The sequence below is a fragment of the Petromyzon marinus genome, chromosome 34 (genome assembly GCF_048934315.1).
Source record: "Petromyzon marinus isolate PM22_M1 ecotype Great Lakes invasive population chromosome 34, UKy_Petmar_22M1.pri1.0, whole genome shotgun sequence".
Taxonomy (NCBI): Eukaryota; Metazoa; Chordata; class Hyperoartia; order Petromyzontiformes; family Petromyzontidae; genus Petromyzon; species Petromyzon marinus.
The window spans coordinates 1690603-1706545 of record NC_133700.1 but is presented as its reverse complement, the minus strand read 5'-3'; the positions used below and the strand labels follow the sequence as shown (position 1 = coordinate 1706545).

The following is a 15943-nucleotide window of genomic DNA, read 5'->3' as shown; positions in this document are numbered from 1 at the left end:
GAGACCTCCCCAAGGTACCGTCCACCTCTCACGATGTTATTCATCCCACCCGACCCCTGCACACGACGTGATCACATCGCTCCATCTCCTCCGGGCACGTCTTCTCGGACTCGTTCCATCCTTTGGCTGCTGCTCCGTTATTACTCCTCACGATCAGGCCTGGTCCCTTCTGGCACAGGTCCCTTCTGGCCCAGGTCTCTTCTGCTCGTGGGCTCGCTCACGTAACCGTCTGGGCGGTGTCTCTAAACCGCGTGCGTTCTCCAATGCACGTGTTCCTCTGTCTGTCTCTTAATGCAATTGCAAGCGTGAATACAACGCTATCAGATACCTACGGCATCCAGAACGGCCTCACTGAGACTCGAGACACTCTTTCGGGAGGGTCCTGCCCGGTGTCCAATGAGTATTTGGCTTCGTGTCAGAACCAGAATATTTATTTGTACTGGAGGAGGAATCCGATGAGCTATGAAGCTCTTTTTTCACAGATGTCCAGCAGTGGCACGGGGTCAGAACGTAAAAAAACAACAAATAATACCAACAAAAAAAACACGATTGGTGTGCAAAGTATAGGAAAGGTAAACAAATCACTTACAAAAAATATAGGAATAAAACTGAAACAATTTGTTTTAATCTTACCAGCTAAATCCCGCTGGGAGGGGTGGATGGGGGGGAGGGCGAAGGGAACCAGAGTCCGGTGGAGGAACGCGCTGGTTCTGGAACCCACCGCTTGCTGCACTGCTATCTGCCATCCACCTCTCAGCCCACAGAGTTTGGGACGTTCGCAGCTACGCGGCGAGCATCATTGCCCAGCCCTCGCCTCCGAAGCCCCGGGCCGCAGGTCGCCGCGGTGGATCTTGTCGGCGACTCCCTGTGGACCGCCTCTAATCTCCGCCGCTTAGGGATGACTCATTCCACCACCCCCCCGCCCCCCGCCAAACAATCTTGGCAGTGAAGCAATTAAGAGTCGCGGAGGGGGAGGGTCGCGGAGTTCCGTCAGCCGGGGACTTCATTCCGACTTCATGTCGCCCTCGCGCGTGTCTCGCGGTGCTGGTCCGACGGAGCTGATGATGAGGGCCGGGAATCAACCCACGCGTGCGTGTCTACGCATCAGTGTGTGCGCGCGCGTCTTTGTCTTTTGTTGTTCTAGTGAGGGGCACACACACACACACTGCCGGGAGCGATAGCGTAGCGGTTAGCGCACTGCGCTGTGAACCCGGCGACCCGAGTTCGATTCCTGCTTACGACCAACATCGGTGACGATTATCTGAACGGGTACCGGGCTTCCCCTGGGTCGACTCAGCCTCAAATGAGTACGTGGCGCGGTGTGCAAACGTTAGCATTGGGGAGACAAAGGCGGCTGGGCGTGGTGTTGGCCACCCACCCCCCTCGTGTGCCGTGTCGGCCTTCACACTCGCCAACAGCACATAGCCCCTACAGTTTGTTAAAGCCACACGGGGAATAATATTTGGACTAGTTTGTGAGTGTTTTTTTTTCTCTCGGTATATTCAGCAGTTGTGGAGATGAGAGCACGCCGATGCGATCACCCAATTTGCCCCGGCTTCTTCGGAGGAGGAAGGCATCTCCCTCCCTCTCGCGCGCGCGCGCGCACGCGGCTGCACTCGCAATTACGCGCAGCCAAAACTTTTATCACTGACGCGTCCCGTCGCCTCCGGGCAAACGACGTCATCTCCGAATGGAGATGCGAATGTTCCATCCGCACCCCCATTATCACGCACGCGCCCGCCCGCCATCTCGTCAGAGCGCCCGCAGGACGCCGTCAGAAGCCCTCCGACGGAGGGAGCGAGCGCGGAGGCTGATTTACGGAGAGGTCAGCGACCGCTCGGCGCGCAAACGAAAGCGGCAGCGCCCGAATCAAGGGGAGTGCGGTCCGCACGGCGACCCGCGGGATCGACTCATCAGCGGTCACACGCCGAGCCACCGAGCGCGGTCTCTCCCGTGACCCTCACCCGCTGACGATTCCCGCCGCCACCGCCGCCGCGCTCGGGAGAGTTTCGGAATTGGCTCGGACCGGGTGAGCGTCTTTCACTCACTCGCTGTCTCGCGCACTGATTGTTGTGGTTTAGTGTCGCTGTCCTTCCCTCGCACCTCTGATTAACACCGTTTGGGTACGTACGGCTGTGCGAAAGAAGTTCAACGTATATACATAGACTCACACAGAGATCCATAGACTCGCACAGAGATCCATAGACTCGCACAGAGATCCATAGACTCATACAGAGACCCATAGACTCACACATAGACCCATAGACTCACACAAAGATCCATAGACTCGCACAGAGATCCATAGACTCACACAGGGACCCACAGACTCACACAGAGACTCACAGACTCACAAAGAGACCCATAGACTCACACAGAGGCCCATAGACTCACGCAGAAACCCATAGACTCACGCAGAGACCCATCGACTTACACAGAGACCCATAGACTCACACAAAGACACAGACTCACACAGATACCCATAGACTCACACAGAGAGCCATAGACTCACACAGAGATCCATAGACTCACACAGAGACACATAGACTCACAGAGACACATAGACTCACACAGAGACCCATAGACTCGCACAGAGATCCATAGACTCGCACAGAGATCCATAGACTCATACAGAGCCCATAGACTCACGCATAGACCCATAGACTCACACAGAGATCCATAGACTCATACAGAGACCCATAGACTCACACATAGACCCATAGACTCACACAGAGATCCATAGACTCGCACAGAGCTCCATAGACTCGCACAGAGATCCATAGACTCACACAGAGGTCCATAGACTCGCACAGAAATCCATAGACTCGCACAGAGATCCATAGACTCATACAGAGACCCATAGACTCACACATAGACCCATAGACTCACATAGAGCTCCATAGACTCGCACAGAGATCCATAGACTCGCACAGAGATCCATAGACTCATACAGAGACCCATAGACTGACACATAGACCCATAGACTCACACAAAGATCCATAGACTCGCACAGAGATCCATAGACTCACACAGGGACCCACAGACTCACACCGAGACTCACAGACTCACAAAGAGACCCATAGACTCACACAGAGGCCCATAGACTCACGCAGAGACCCATAGACTCACGCAGAGACCCATCGACTTACACAGAGACCCATAGACTCACACAAAGACACAGACTCACACAGAGACCCATAGACTCAGACAGAGAGCCATAGACTCACACAGAGATCCATAGACTCACACAGAGACACATAGACTCACAGAGACACATAGACTCACACAGAGACCCATAGACTCACACAGAGACCCACATACTCGCACAGAGACCCAGAGACTCACAAAGAGACCCATAGACTCACAAAGAGACACATAGACTCACAGAGACACATAGACTCACACAGAGACCCATAGACTCACACAGAGACCCATAGACTCACACAGAGACACAGACTCACACAGAGACCCATAGATTGTTGCCCTTCTCCCGCAATTCCGATTAGCGCGGTTGGCTCCGTACATACAGACATACAGACGAACCAGATACACCGTACATACACACATACAGACGAACCAGATACACCGTACATACACACATACAGACGAACCAGATACACCGTACATACACACATACAGACGAACCAGACACATCGTACATACACACATACATACGAACCAGACACACCGTACACACACACATACAGACGAACCAGACACACCGGACATACATACAGACGAACCAGACACACCGTGGATACACACATACAGACGAACCAGACACACCGTACATACACACATACAGACGAACCAGACACACCGTACATACACACATACAGACGAACCACACACACCGTACATACACACATACAGACGAACCACACACACCGTACATACACACATACAGACGAACCACACACACCGTACATACACACATACAGACGAACCAGACACACCGTACATACATACAGACGAACCACACACACCGTACATACACACATACAGACGAACCACACACACCGTACATACACACATACAGACGAACCAGACACACCGTACATACACACATACAGACGAACCAGACACACCGTACATACACACATACAGACGAACCACACACACCGTACGTACACACATACAGACGAACCAGACACACCGTACATACACACATACAGACGAACCACACACACCGTACATACACACATACAGACGAACCAGACACACCGTACATACACACATACAGACGAACCACACACACCGTACATACACACATACAGACGAACCACACACACCGTACATACACACATACAGACGAACCAGACACACCGTACATACACACATACAGACGACCCACACACACCGTACATACACACATACAGACGAACCAGACACACCGTACTTACACACATACAGACGAACCAGACACACCGTACATACATACATACAGACGAACCAGACACACCGTGGATACACACATACAGACGAACCAGACACACCGTACATACATACACACATACAGACGAACCACACACACCGTACATAGACACATACAGACGATCCAGACACACCGTACATACACACATACAGACGAACCAGACACACCGTACATACATACACACATACAGACGAACCACACACACCGTACATACACACATACAGACGAACCACACACACCGTACATAGACACATACAGACGAACCAGACACACCGTACATACACACATACAGACGAACCAGACACACCGTACATACACACATACAGACGAACCACACACACCGTACATACACACATACAGACGAACCAGACACACCGTACATACACACATACAGACGAACCACACACGCCGTACATGCACACATACAGACGAACCACACACACCGTACATACACACATACAGACGAACCAGACACACCGTACATACACACATACAGACGAACCACACACACCGTACATACACACATACAGACGAACCACACACACCGTACATACACACATACAGACGAACCAGACACACCGTACATACACACATACAGACGACCCACACACACCGTACATACACACATACAGACGAACCAGACACACCGTACATACACACATACAGACGAACCAGACACACCGTACACACACACACATACAGACGAACCACACACACCGTACATACACACATACAGACGAACCAGACACACCGTACATACACACATACAGACGAACCACACACACCGTACATACACACATACAGACGAACCACACACACCGTACATACACACATACAGACGAACCACACACACCGTACATACACACATACAGACGAACCACACACACCGTACATACACACATACAGACGAACCAGACACACCGTACATACACACATACAGACGAACCAGACACACCGTACATACACACATACAGACGAACCACACACACCGTACATACACACATACAGACGAACCACACACACCGTACATACACACATACAGACGAACCACACACACCGTACATACAGACGAACCACACACACCGTACATACACACATACAGACGAACCAGACACACCGTACATACACACATACAGACGAACCACACACACCGTACATACACACATACAGACGAACCACACACACCGTACATACACACATACAGACGAACCACACACACCGTACATACACACATACAGACGAACCAGACACACCGTACATACAGACGAACCACACACACCGTACATACACACATACAGACGAACCACACACACCGTACATACACACATACAGACGAACCACACACACCGTACATACACACATACAGACGAACCACACACACCGTACATACACACATACAGACGAACCACACACACCGTACATACACACATACAGACGAACCACACACACCGTACATACACACATACAGACGAACCACACACACCGTACACACATTGAGGCGGCGCGCGCGGATTGTGGGACTCGCCCCATGGGCACCCACCGGTAGCACCACCAGGTCACACCACGGCGTGACCACCACGAACCAGCAGTGGAAGTGGAAACAAAGTGGTGGTGGTGGGGGGTCAGAGACACTGTGCCTGGACATCGATGCTGCTGGGTTTGAGTCCGGGGTTCATCAGCCCCCTCTCGTTCAGCCCGGATCTGAATTGGTGGCCTCAGCCCTGCGCCACCAGTGGCAGCACAGACTGTGGGTCTCCTGACACTATTCGGCTCTCGCGTCATTCCGCTGAATTCCAGCTCCGAGGCTTTAAAAACGTCAGTTTTGAAAGCTACCAGCGCGCGACCTCACGCGGTGTGCCCAGAGTGGGCACGTGATGCTCACTCAAGTGGCGTCGCGAACCATCATTGTGCCCAGCGCTGTAATTACATCACTTCTAGATTTAAAACTTTCGTGACTGCAAGGATCCATACTCTTTGGTTCTATTCGGAAAAGTCACGTAACAAACAACAAAAAATAAAATAAAAAATTCAGGACGTTTCAGCCACAACACAAGTGGCCTTCATCAGGTGAAGGAACCGTGCTGTCATGAGGACAGCCTTGGAGTGAAAACAGCCAAGCCCAGGTCGCGTCCTTTAAGCTGTGTGGGAGAACTACATCACGTTTTAAAATCTCCCCCGAATCGTCGTCGCGAACTGCAACGCTTTCGCGGCGGGCCGCAGCTTCGGTCTCCACCGCACTCGAGTTTGAAGCGTCCACGTCGCGGTGTGCACGTGCCTTCGTTGAACTTCTTTCGCACCATACGTAGCCGACCGCGCTCATCGGAGGTGCGTGCGGGGGGCACGCCGCATGCGGGAAGGCAGCCGTGACTCTGCGTCCAAACTAACAAGAGGAGTCGGTTTTTTTTTATTCGGTAACAAAACCTAAAAAAATCAATATCCGCAACGCCTGTGAATACAAGACGGCTTTTACTGTGTGATAGTTGGGTAGTTGGAGGCCTTTAGCGTCCATATACAAAATGACTCTGTTGATAGGTAAACTTTGACTTTAACATAGCTATTTCTGTCACAAGCTAATCCCTCAGCTATTTCAATGCTAAATTCTCCTGCTTTAATACGTAAACTCCTTTGTCAAGACGTTTCATGCCTCTCACAGAGCTTAAAATACACTCACTATATATTGTAGTGTATACCCAGTTGCTTTGTGATTAATAGCCCAGCTTATTGAAGAATATATTAAGTATATTTATTATATTGATGTAATATAGACTTAGTTTTTTGCACATCGGTTTACTGTATGATAGTTGGGTAGTTGGAGGCCTTTAGCGTCCATATACTAAATGCCTCTGTTGATAGGTAACCTTTGACTTTAACATAGCTATTTCTGTCACATGCTAATCCCTCAGCTATTTCAATGCCAAATTCTCCTGCTTTGATACGTAAACTCCTTTGTCAAGACGTTTCACGCCTCTCACCGAGCTTAAAAAGACGCTACAAATCTCAGCAGCGCTCATTGAAGCACTGTCGTCCCGACAGTTCTGTCCTTTCACCTGATGAAGGCTACTTGTCTCGATTTAAAGCTTTCGTGACTGCAATGATTCATCTTCTTTGGTTCTTTCGGTAAAGTCACGTAGAATGATAATAAAATAATACATTGATAAAATAAAATAACACAATAATATTCTCACGACGTTTCGGCCACAACACAAGCGGCCTTCATCAGGTGAAGGGGGCGAGACTGTCTGGTAGGACAGCGCTGGAGTGAAAGAGCCACGTTCAGATACGGCCTTTAAGCTGTGTGAGAGGAACAAAGCGCCCTCAAAGCGCCCGTGGTGCTGAAATTTGAGGGCGCTTTGTTCCTCTCACACAGCTTAAAGGCCGTATCTGAACGTGGCTCTTTCACTCCAGCGCTGTCCTACCAGACAGTCTCGCCCCCTTCACCTGATGAAGGCCGCTTGTGTTGTGGCCGACACGTCGTGAGAATTTTATCGTCTCATTTTATTATTTTATTCTCATTCTACGTGACTTTAGCGAAAGAACCAAGGAAGAAGACGGCGGTGGTCCTTCGTGGAGAACGTTGCGAGTCACTCCATTAAAGAGCCGCATTAGGATCGGGAGCCGCACGTTGTGGAACCCTGGTCCAGACCGATGGCAGCGCCGTGCTGCGAGACTCACAGAGCAGCTCTGTTAAAACTCTCAATTATTTCGTATTCTCGTCCTTTGGTTCTTTCGATAAAGTCACGTAGATAGAAACAAATATATTTTTTTTAAAGTAAAGTTAATTTTAAAAAAATCACGACGTTTTTCGCTGATGACGACCGCTTCTGTTGCGATCGAAACGCAGTGGTTTTTGTTTTTATTTTTTTATCTTTATTTTTTTTTTCTGCCTACGTGACTTTACCGAAAGAACCAAAGAATGTGAATTCCTGCGGTCACGAAAGTTTTAAGTAAAATTTTATTTTGTATTTTACCAGGTCAGGACCACTGCGCTATGCGGCTGTTTTCTCAGAAGCGACCTTGCTATCACAATCGATAGCTCAACGAAGTGGCTTATCACGTGAAATCTAAGTGCCTGTTGATTATAAATATGGAGCGGAAAACCGGAGGACCAGGAGAAAAATCCACGCGACCACGGGGAGAGAGAGAGAGAGAGAAAGAAAGAGAGACACGCAAACTCCAAGTTACACAGCAACAGGCGTCGGGGTCGGGATCGAACCCACGACCTGCTGCATGCCAGGCGAGGGATTTAACAATTTGACGAATGCAGCCGCTAACGCTGTTTGATCATCCACGCAGTTTGTCAATGAAGGCGCGGCTCATAAACAAGTGAAGAGAAATCGACCTTCGCGTATGACCACGCCGCTCCGTTGTTGTTATTTTTTGTGCGCGCAGACGGACAGGAACGTGTCACGTTGGGAGAGAATCATGCCATTGTATTGGCTGCTGCCTCGGAATGATTTATTGATTTCATCCTCAAGCCCACGTCGCCGTTGAGCGGCAAGCGGCCACTCGGCGCCGCTGCTGGGCAGTGATTTATTGAGGGCCCCCTCCCGTGGCGGACACGCGCCAGTCTTGCTCGGGGTTTCACACCGACTGCTCACGTCAAGGCGTCTTCAGCACTGATCGAACCACCCGAAATGGGGCCGTCCATAAATGACGTCACGCGATTTTGGACGATTTTTGACCCCCGCCCCCCCCCCCGTCGTCACACGGCGTCACAAAAAGTCAGACACCCCCACCTCAAATATGACGTCACAAAGCTCTGCCCCCCCCCAAAAAAAATATATAAAACATGCTTCAATTCGCTTAAAACTATTGTCATTGTAGTGCCGTATTTAAAGTGGCGCTGCACTCTGATGTTGTAGGAGAAAACATTTTTTTAAGTCTATTTAATTAAGTAGAACGTGTTGTCTATATTTATCTAAAGTTGCGCATTTTGATGTGACGTCACATTTCTCACCCCCCCCCCCCTCGTGACACATCGTCACAATTGTCTGACCCCCCCCCCCCAGGTACGTGACGTCATTTATGGACGGCCCCAAAGGCATCCGATCTCTCGTCACATCTCGAGAGACAAGGGGCGTCGAACCTCAACAGTGCTCGTTGGACGTGTGGCTGCCACTACTGCTGCCCCTGGGCTCACAACAATGAGCGGAACGCCGGGTGGCTAAAGCACAGCAAGTTGGCACAGTAGGGGGCACAGGTGGTGCATCTGCCAGTCATCTCGGTCAATCGACCCGTGGCACCTGGGTCTGCCCCGTGACCTCCTGCCGGCTGGCGTTCGACACTTCACGTGGCCTCAACGTGCACATAGCCGACACAAGCGCCGTGGTGACGTCACCACCAATTCGTGGCGAATGGCGGTTGTTGTTGTTGTTGCTGCTGCTGCAATTCCGCAATGTCAGCAAAAAGGGCAATGCAGCAAAATCTCCTGCTGTACTGCACTCCGCTCCAATGTCTATTCCCCCCCCCCCCCGTCACCAGTCCACGCTGACTGAAGTGTACGGAAGTCCGTGCAGGAAAATTCCACGGCCCGAGCTGAGTTAGAGGCGCTCATCCAGCAGTGGATCGACAATAGCCACACGGCGCGTGTGGCTACGTCCAACATCGCCGTTTAAAGTTGGCGCAGAATTGTACGAAAAGTCCAAAATACAGTCGAAGCAATGCGGCGCAACCCTGATGGGAACGTGGCAGGTAAGGCACGCATGTGTTTGTATGGTGAACTTATTTCGCACCTTGCGTAGCCAAACGCGCTAATCGGAGGTGTGGGGGAAGGAAAACAATCTGGATGGAAAACTCATTTCTTTAGAACGGCTCTTTCGTTTATATTTTGTTGTACTTCCTCCGCACCTCCGATTAGCGCGGTTGGCTATGTACGGTGCAAAAGAAGTTCAACATACTTAGTGCTAAAGAAGTTCAATATACATACATGCACACGTAAGTTGAACGTACATAAACGGTGCAAAAAAATGCTACGTACATACACGGTGTGAAAGAAGTTCAACAAACAAGACATATGTAGTGACGTATAGCGAGTCACTGTGGTGTAGCGCCAGCAACTGAGAGTAAAGTGGAACTGTCCGTGTCAAAGCCTCTCTCTGGAACCAGAGTGCGGATGGCATGGAAGGGAACCCTAGGGGGCATTGTTCTGGTTACAGAGAGAGGTCGGTTAAGGACGTAACAGTCTGGGTGAACCCGAGAGGGCACGTGACCGGACAGAAGAGGTAATGGGACACGTGGTATAGGGTCCTCGAGCTTCTAGTAAGATCCAGAAGTAGGCGTGGCCGGGGGCGGGGCCAGGTCACGCTGAGGAGCATAAAAGCCGAGTCCCGAGAGCGATCTGGGCTGTCTTCTAGAATCATCCCCTCGAGTCACGTCGCTTCGGTCTTCGATCATCATGCTCGGATTAGCGGGCCAGGCAGTACGTGACTGCCTGGCACGGTAATGTAATTGCCCTGATAGGGCTCTTATTTAGTAGTTACCCTGTCGGGGTTAAGTTAACAGTGTTGTCTTAAATAGTAGCCTGGTTAGGGACGTATAAAAAACGTGGTGCCTCCCAGACCAAGTGTGTGCCCCCGTGGAACCCACTACGCATACACAGGTAAGTTCAACATACAAACACATATGTAGTGGTATGGCGCTGGCTGCTGGCAGAAAAGGGTAACTGCGGTGTACGGCAGTTCTCGCGTCAGCAGGCCACGATAGACACGAGAGGAGACATCTAGGGGGGAAAGGTCACAGAAGGGGCCCATCGGGAAGCCTCAGGAACCCGCGAGTAGGTTCCAGAAAGGGGGCGTGGCCGGGGCGGAGCAAGGCCACGCTGGGAGTATAAGAGGGGGCCGTGAGCGGGAGCTCGGGGCTGTTGCTGAAAGTGGAATCCCCGTCGTGCTGTTCAAGAACTTCATCGTCACCATCTCCTCGTCATCGTCTGCATCTTCACCATCCCGGGGTGCTCTTAGTCAGACAGCCTACCAGCTACATCATGGGACCTCCTTTGCCAGATTAAAGGGGGAAAACCTATTATTACAGCCTACCAGCTATTCTAAGTAGTGCCGCCGACAATAGACGATCTTGATTATAAAAGTGTGCACCCACGTAGGGTGTGTGTTATCCCGATGATGCTTGTTTAATAAAGAAGTGCCTCCAAGTATTACTGTCTCGATCTGCGTCACTACACATGTATGTAATGTTAAACTTATTTCGCACCCTACGTGGCCAATCGTGCTCATTGGAGGTGTGGGGGTGGGGGGGGAGAGGAAGGACAACACACATTAAACATTACAAAAAAAGCAGTTTCTGTGCGTGCAGGACTGGGCAGGGCGCATCGCCAACACGGCCACCGGAGCGGGTCACGATGCGTCAGGCGACCGTGGGGAAGAGCAGGCGTCAGGGCACATTGCAGGACAGCGATGGGGCGCATTGGTGGAGGTGACTGCGGGGTCTGGCGCGGCGTAGGACGCCTAAGCCAATGAGGCGTGGTGCCATCCACGTGGTGCCATCCACGTGGTGCCATCCACGCCTCCGGCCACGATGACGTCTTGAACTTTGTATGGAAAAGGCAGCATGACGTTAAATGCGACGTGAATCATATGAGGGCAATACTTTACTCAGTGTGTCCAGAATGAATAACATCTCGCCCCGGTGGCGAGATGTTATCTCCCCTCGCCTGGTATGCAGGAGGTCCGTCGGTTCGATCCTGACCCTGACGCATGTACATTTTGAGTTTGTTCATGTTCTCCCCATGGACGCGTGGATTTTTCTGAATAGCCCAACTAAAATAGATATACATTGTAAGTTATATGACGACATTAACCCCCCCCCCCTCTGCTCTTCGCACCTGATTTGTTAACAAGTGACGACACCACATTCACCCCTCGATTTAAGTCCGAAACAGGATGAGGATTTCTCCACAATTCTGTCTCTCGCCTGGTGAGCGTCATCAGGCGAAACGTCGTACTTGTTGTTGCTTTACTCTCCAACACAACGGTATGCTGAACTAGTAACTCATTTGCATGTTTGCTTACGTGACAAACTTTACTAATTGGCTGTGTCGGGTGATGACGGGTTTAAAGACAGATTTATATTTACCCGATCTAACCCAAAAACATTCAATTATGAGTAATAATTTACTTACTTATTCCGGATAAATTCTTATCGCCATGGTGGCGAAATATTATCTCCCTCGTATGACAAACAAGAGGGCATAGGTTCGGTCCCTCGCCTGGATGCCTGCTGTATATTTGCGTGTCTCTCTCCACGTGGTCGTATGGATTATTCTCCGAGTCCTCCAGGTTTTCCCTCCACATTTAGAATCGACAACACGCGTTTAGAGTATTCGGCTGCTGTAAATGTCCACATTGATAAGCCACTCCGTTGCGCTATTATTTGTGATGGCCAGGTCGCTTCGGAAAAAGAGCTACATAGCTCAGTGGGCCTTACCTCGTGAAATAAAAACAGTTTTTAGTTTGAGTTTAGGATAGCCACTCCAAGTCACGTGACTTTTTTTTCAGGTGGGTCCTACATTGGGTTTTAACGACAATACGGCAATAACAATCAATGCAATAACAATACAGCAATAACAATCAATGCAACAACAATACGGCAATAACAATCAATGCAATAACAATACAGCAATAACAATCAATGCAACAACAATACGGCAATAACAATCAATGTAATAACAATACGGCAATAACAATCAATGCAACAACAATACGGCAATAACAATCAATGTAACAACAATACAGCAATAACAATAAATGCAACAACAATACAGCAATAACAATCAATGCAACAACAATACAGCAATAACAATCAATGCAACAACAATACGGCAATAACGATCAATGTGACAACAATACAGCAATAACAATCAATGCAACAACAATACAGCAATAACAATCAATGCAACAACAATACAGCAATAACAATCAATGCAACAACAATACGGCAATAACAATCAATGCAACAACAATACGGCAATAACAATCAATGCAACAACAATACGGCAATAACAATCAATGTAACAACAATACAGCAATAACAATCAATGCAACAACAATACGGCAATAACAATCAATGTAACAACAATACAGCAATAACAATCAATGCAACAACAATACGGCAATAACAATCAATGTAATAACAATACGGCAATAACAATCAATGCAACAACAATACAGCAACAACAATACAGCAATAACAATCAATGCAACAACAATACGGCAATAACAATCAATGTAATAACAATACGGCAATAACAATCAATGCAACAACAATACAGCAATAACAATCAATGCAACAACAATACAGCAATAACAATCAATGCAACAACAATACGGCAATAACAATCAATACAATGACAATACGGCAATAACAATCAATGTAATAACAATACGGCAATAACAATCAATGTAACAACAATACGGCAATAACAATCAATGTAATAACAATACGGCAATAACAAGCAATGCAATCACAATACGGCAATAACAATCAATGCAACAACAATACAGCAATAACAATCAATGTAACAACAATACGGCAATAACAATCAATGTAACAACAATACGGCAATAACAATCAATGCAACAACAATACGGCAATAACAATCAATACAATAACAATACGCCAATAACAATTAATACAATGACAATACGGCAATAATAATAATCATCAATGCAATGAAAGTACGGCAGATGCAGAAACCTCTCCAGCAGAGTGTGGTCATCCAGAACAAAGTGCAACGTGTAACGACGCCATTCCCGCATCCATCAATACGAAGGAGACAGCAGAGCGGAGAGACAGTCCCGCTGGTTCCTTGACGAGATGATCTGCTGGCTTGAGACCACCCGAATGTTAATCTTGGGAATTGTTTTTTCTGCATCTAACATCATCAGTCATACGAAAGAAGAAGAAGAAGCCGCATCGTCACCCCTGCGTTCAGCAGAGTGCATCGTCACCCCTGTGTGGAGCAGAGTGCATCGTCACCCCTGTGTGGGACAGAGTGAATCGTCACCTCTGTGTGGGGCAGGTGGCATCGTCACCTCTGTCTGGGGCAGGTGGCATCTTCACCTCTGTGTGGAACAGAGTGCATCGTCACCCTTGTGTGGAACAGAGTGCATCGTCACCCCTGTGTGTGCAGAGGGCATCGTCACCCCTGTGTGGAACAGAGTGCATCGTCACCCCTGTGTGTGCAGAGGGCATCGTCACCCCTGTGTGTGGCAAAGTGCATCGTCATCTCTGTGTGTGTCAGAGTTCATCGTCACCTCTGTGTGTGCAGAGGGCATCGTCACCCCTGTGTGGGGCAGAGTGCATCGTCACCTCTGTGTGGGGCAGGTGGCATCGTCACCTCTGTCTGGGGCAGGTGGCATCGTCACCTCTGTCTGGGGCAGGTGGCATCGTCACCCCTGTGTGTGCAGAGTGCATCTTCACCTCTGTGTGGAACAGAGTGCATCGTCACCCCTGTGTGGAACAGAGGGCATCGTCACCCCTGTGTGGGGCAGAGTGCATCGTCACCTCTGTGTGGGGCAGGTGGCATCGTCACCTCTGTGTGGGGTAGAGTGCATCGTCACCCCTGTGTGTGCAGAGTGCATCGTCACCTCTGTGTGGGGCAAGTGGCATCGTCACCCCTGTGTGGGACAGAGTACATCGTCACCCCTGTGTGGGGCAGGAGGCATCGTCACCTCTGTGTGGGGCAGAGTGCATCGTCACCCCTGTGTGTGCAGATTGCATCGTCACCTCTGTGTGGGGCAGGTGGCATCGTCACCCCTGTGTGTGCAGAGTGCATCGTCACCCCTGTGTGGGGCAGAGTGCATCGTCACCCCTGTGTGTGTCAGAGTACATCGTCACCTCTGTGTGGGGCAGGGTGCATCGTCACCCCTGTGTGTGTCAGGGTGCATCGTCACCTCTGTGTGGAGCAGGTGGCATCGTCACCTCTGTGTGTGTCAGAGTGCATCGTCACCCCTGTGTGGGGCAGAGTTCATCGTCACCCCTGTGTGGAACAGAGTGCATCGTCACCTCTGTGGGGCAGAGTGCATCGTCACCTTTGTGTGGGGCAGAGTGCATCGTCACCTCTGTGTGGGGCAGAGTGCATCGTCACCTCTGTGTGTGCAGAGTGCATCGTCACCTCTGTGTGGGGCAGAGTGCATCGTCACCTCTGTGTGGGGCAGAGTGCATCGTCACCCCTGTGTGGGGCAGAGTTCATTGTCACCTTTGTGTGTGTCAGGGTGCATCGTCACCCCTGTGTGGGGCAGGTGGCATCGTCATCTCTGTGTGGGGCAGGTGGCATCGTCACCTCTGTGTGGGACAGAGTGCATCGTCACCCCATCTTTTGTTCTTGTAATATCACAAATGAAGAATGCAATTTAACAGCCGGGTTATCACAAGCGGAGGCTGAACAACGCACGTCAATTGCGGCATTGGGTTTCAAAAACTGCGGATGCGTCCTGCCATCGCAAATCTGTACATGGAATACTTTGAAACAAGAGCACTTGCCTCGAGTACATTAAAACC

At 49.8% G+C, this 15943-nt stretch overlaps 1 long non-coding RNA gene across 1 annotated transcript; it reads left to right on the top strand.

The window, feature by feature from the left end:
- Positions 1–427: 427 nt before the first annotated feature.
- LOC142929764 (uncharacterized) lies at positions 428–11579 on the top strand. Its single transcript, XR_012945912.1, has 2 exons — positions 428–2029; positions 9442–11579. It is a non-coding gene; the product is annotated as an uncharacterized LOC142929764 (long non-coding RNA).
- The last annotated feature ends 4364 nt before the right edge of the window (positions 11580–15943 follow it).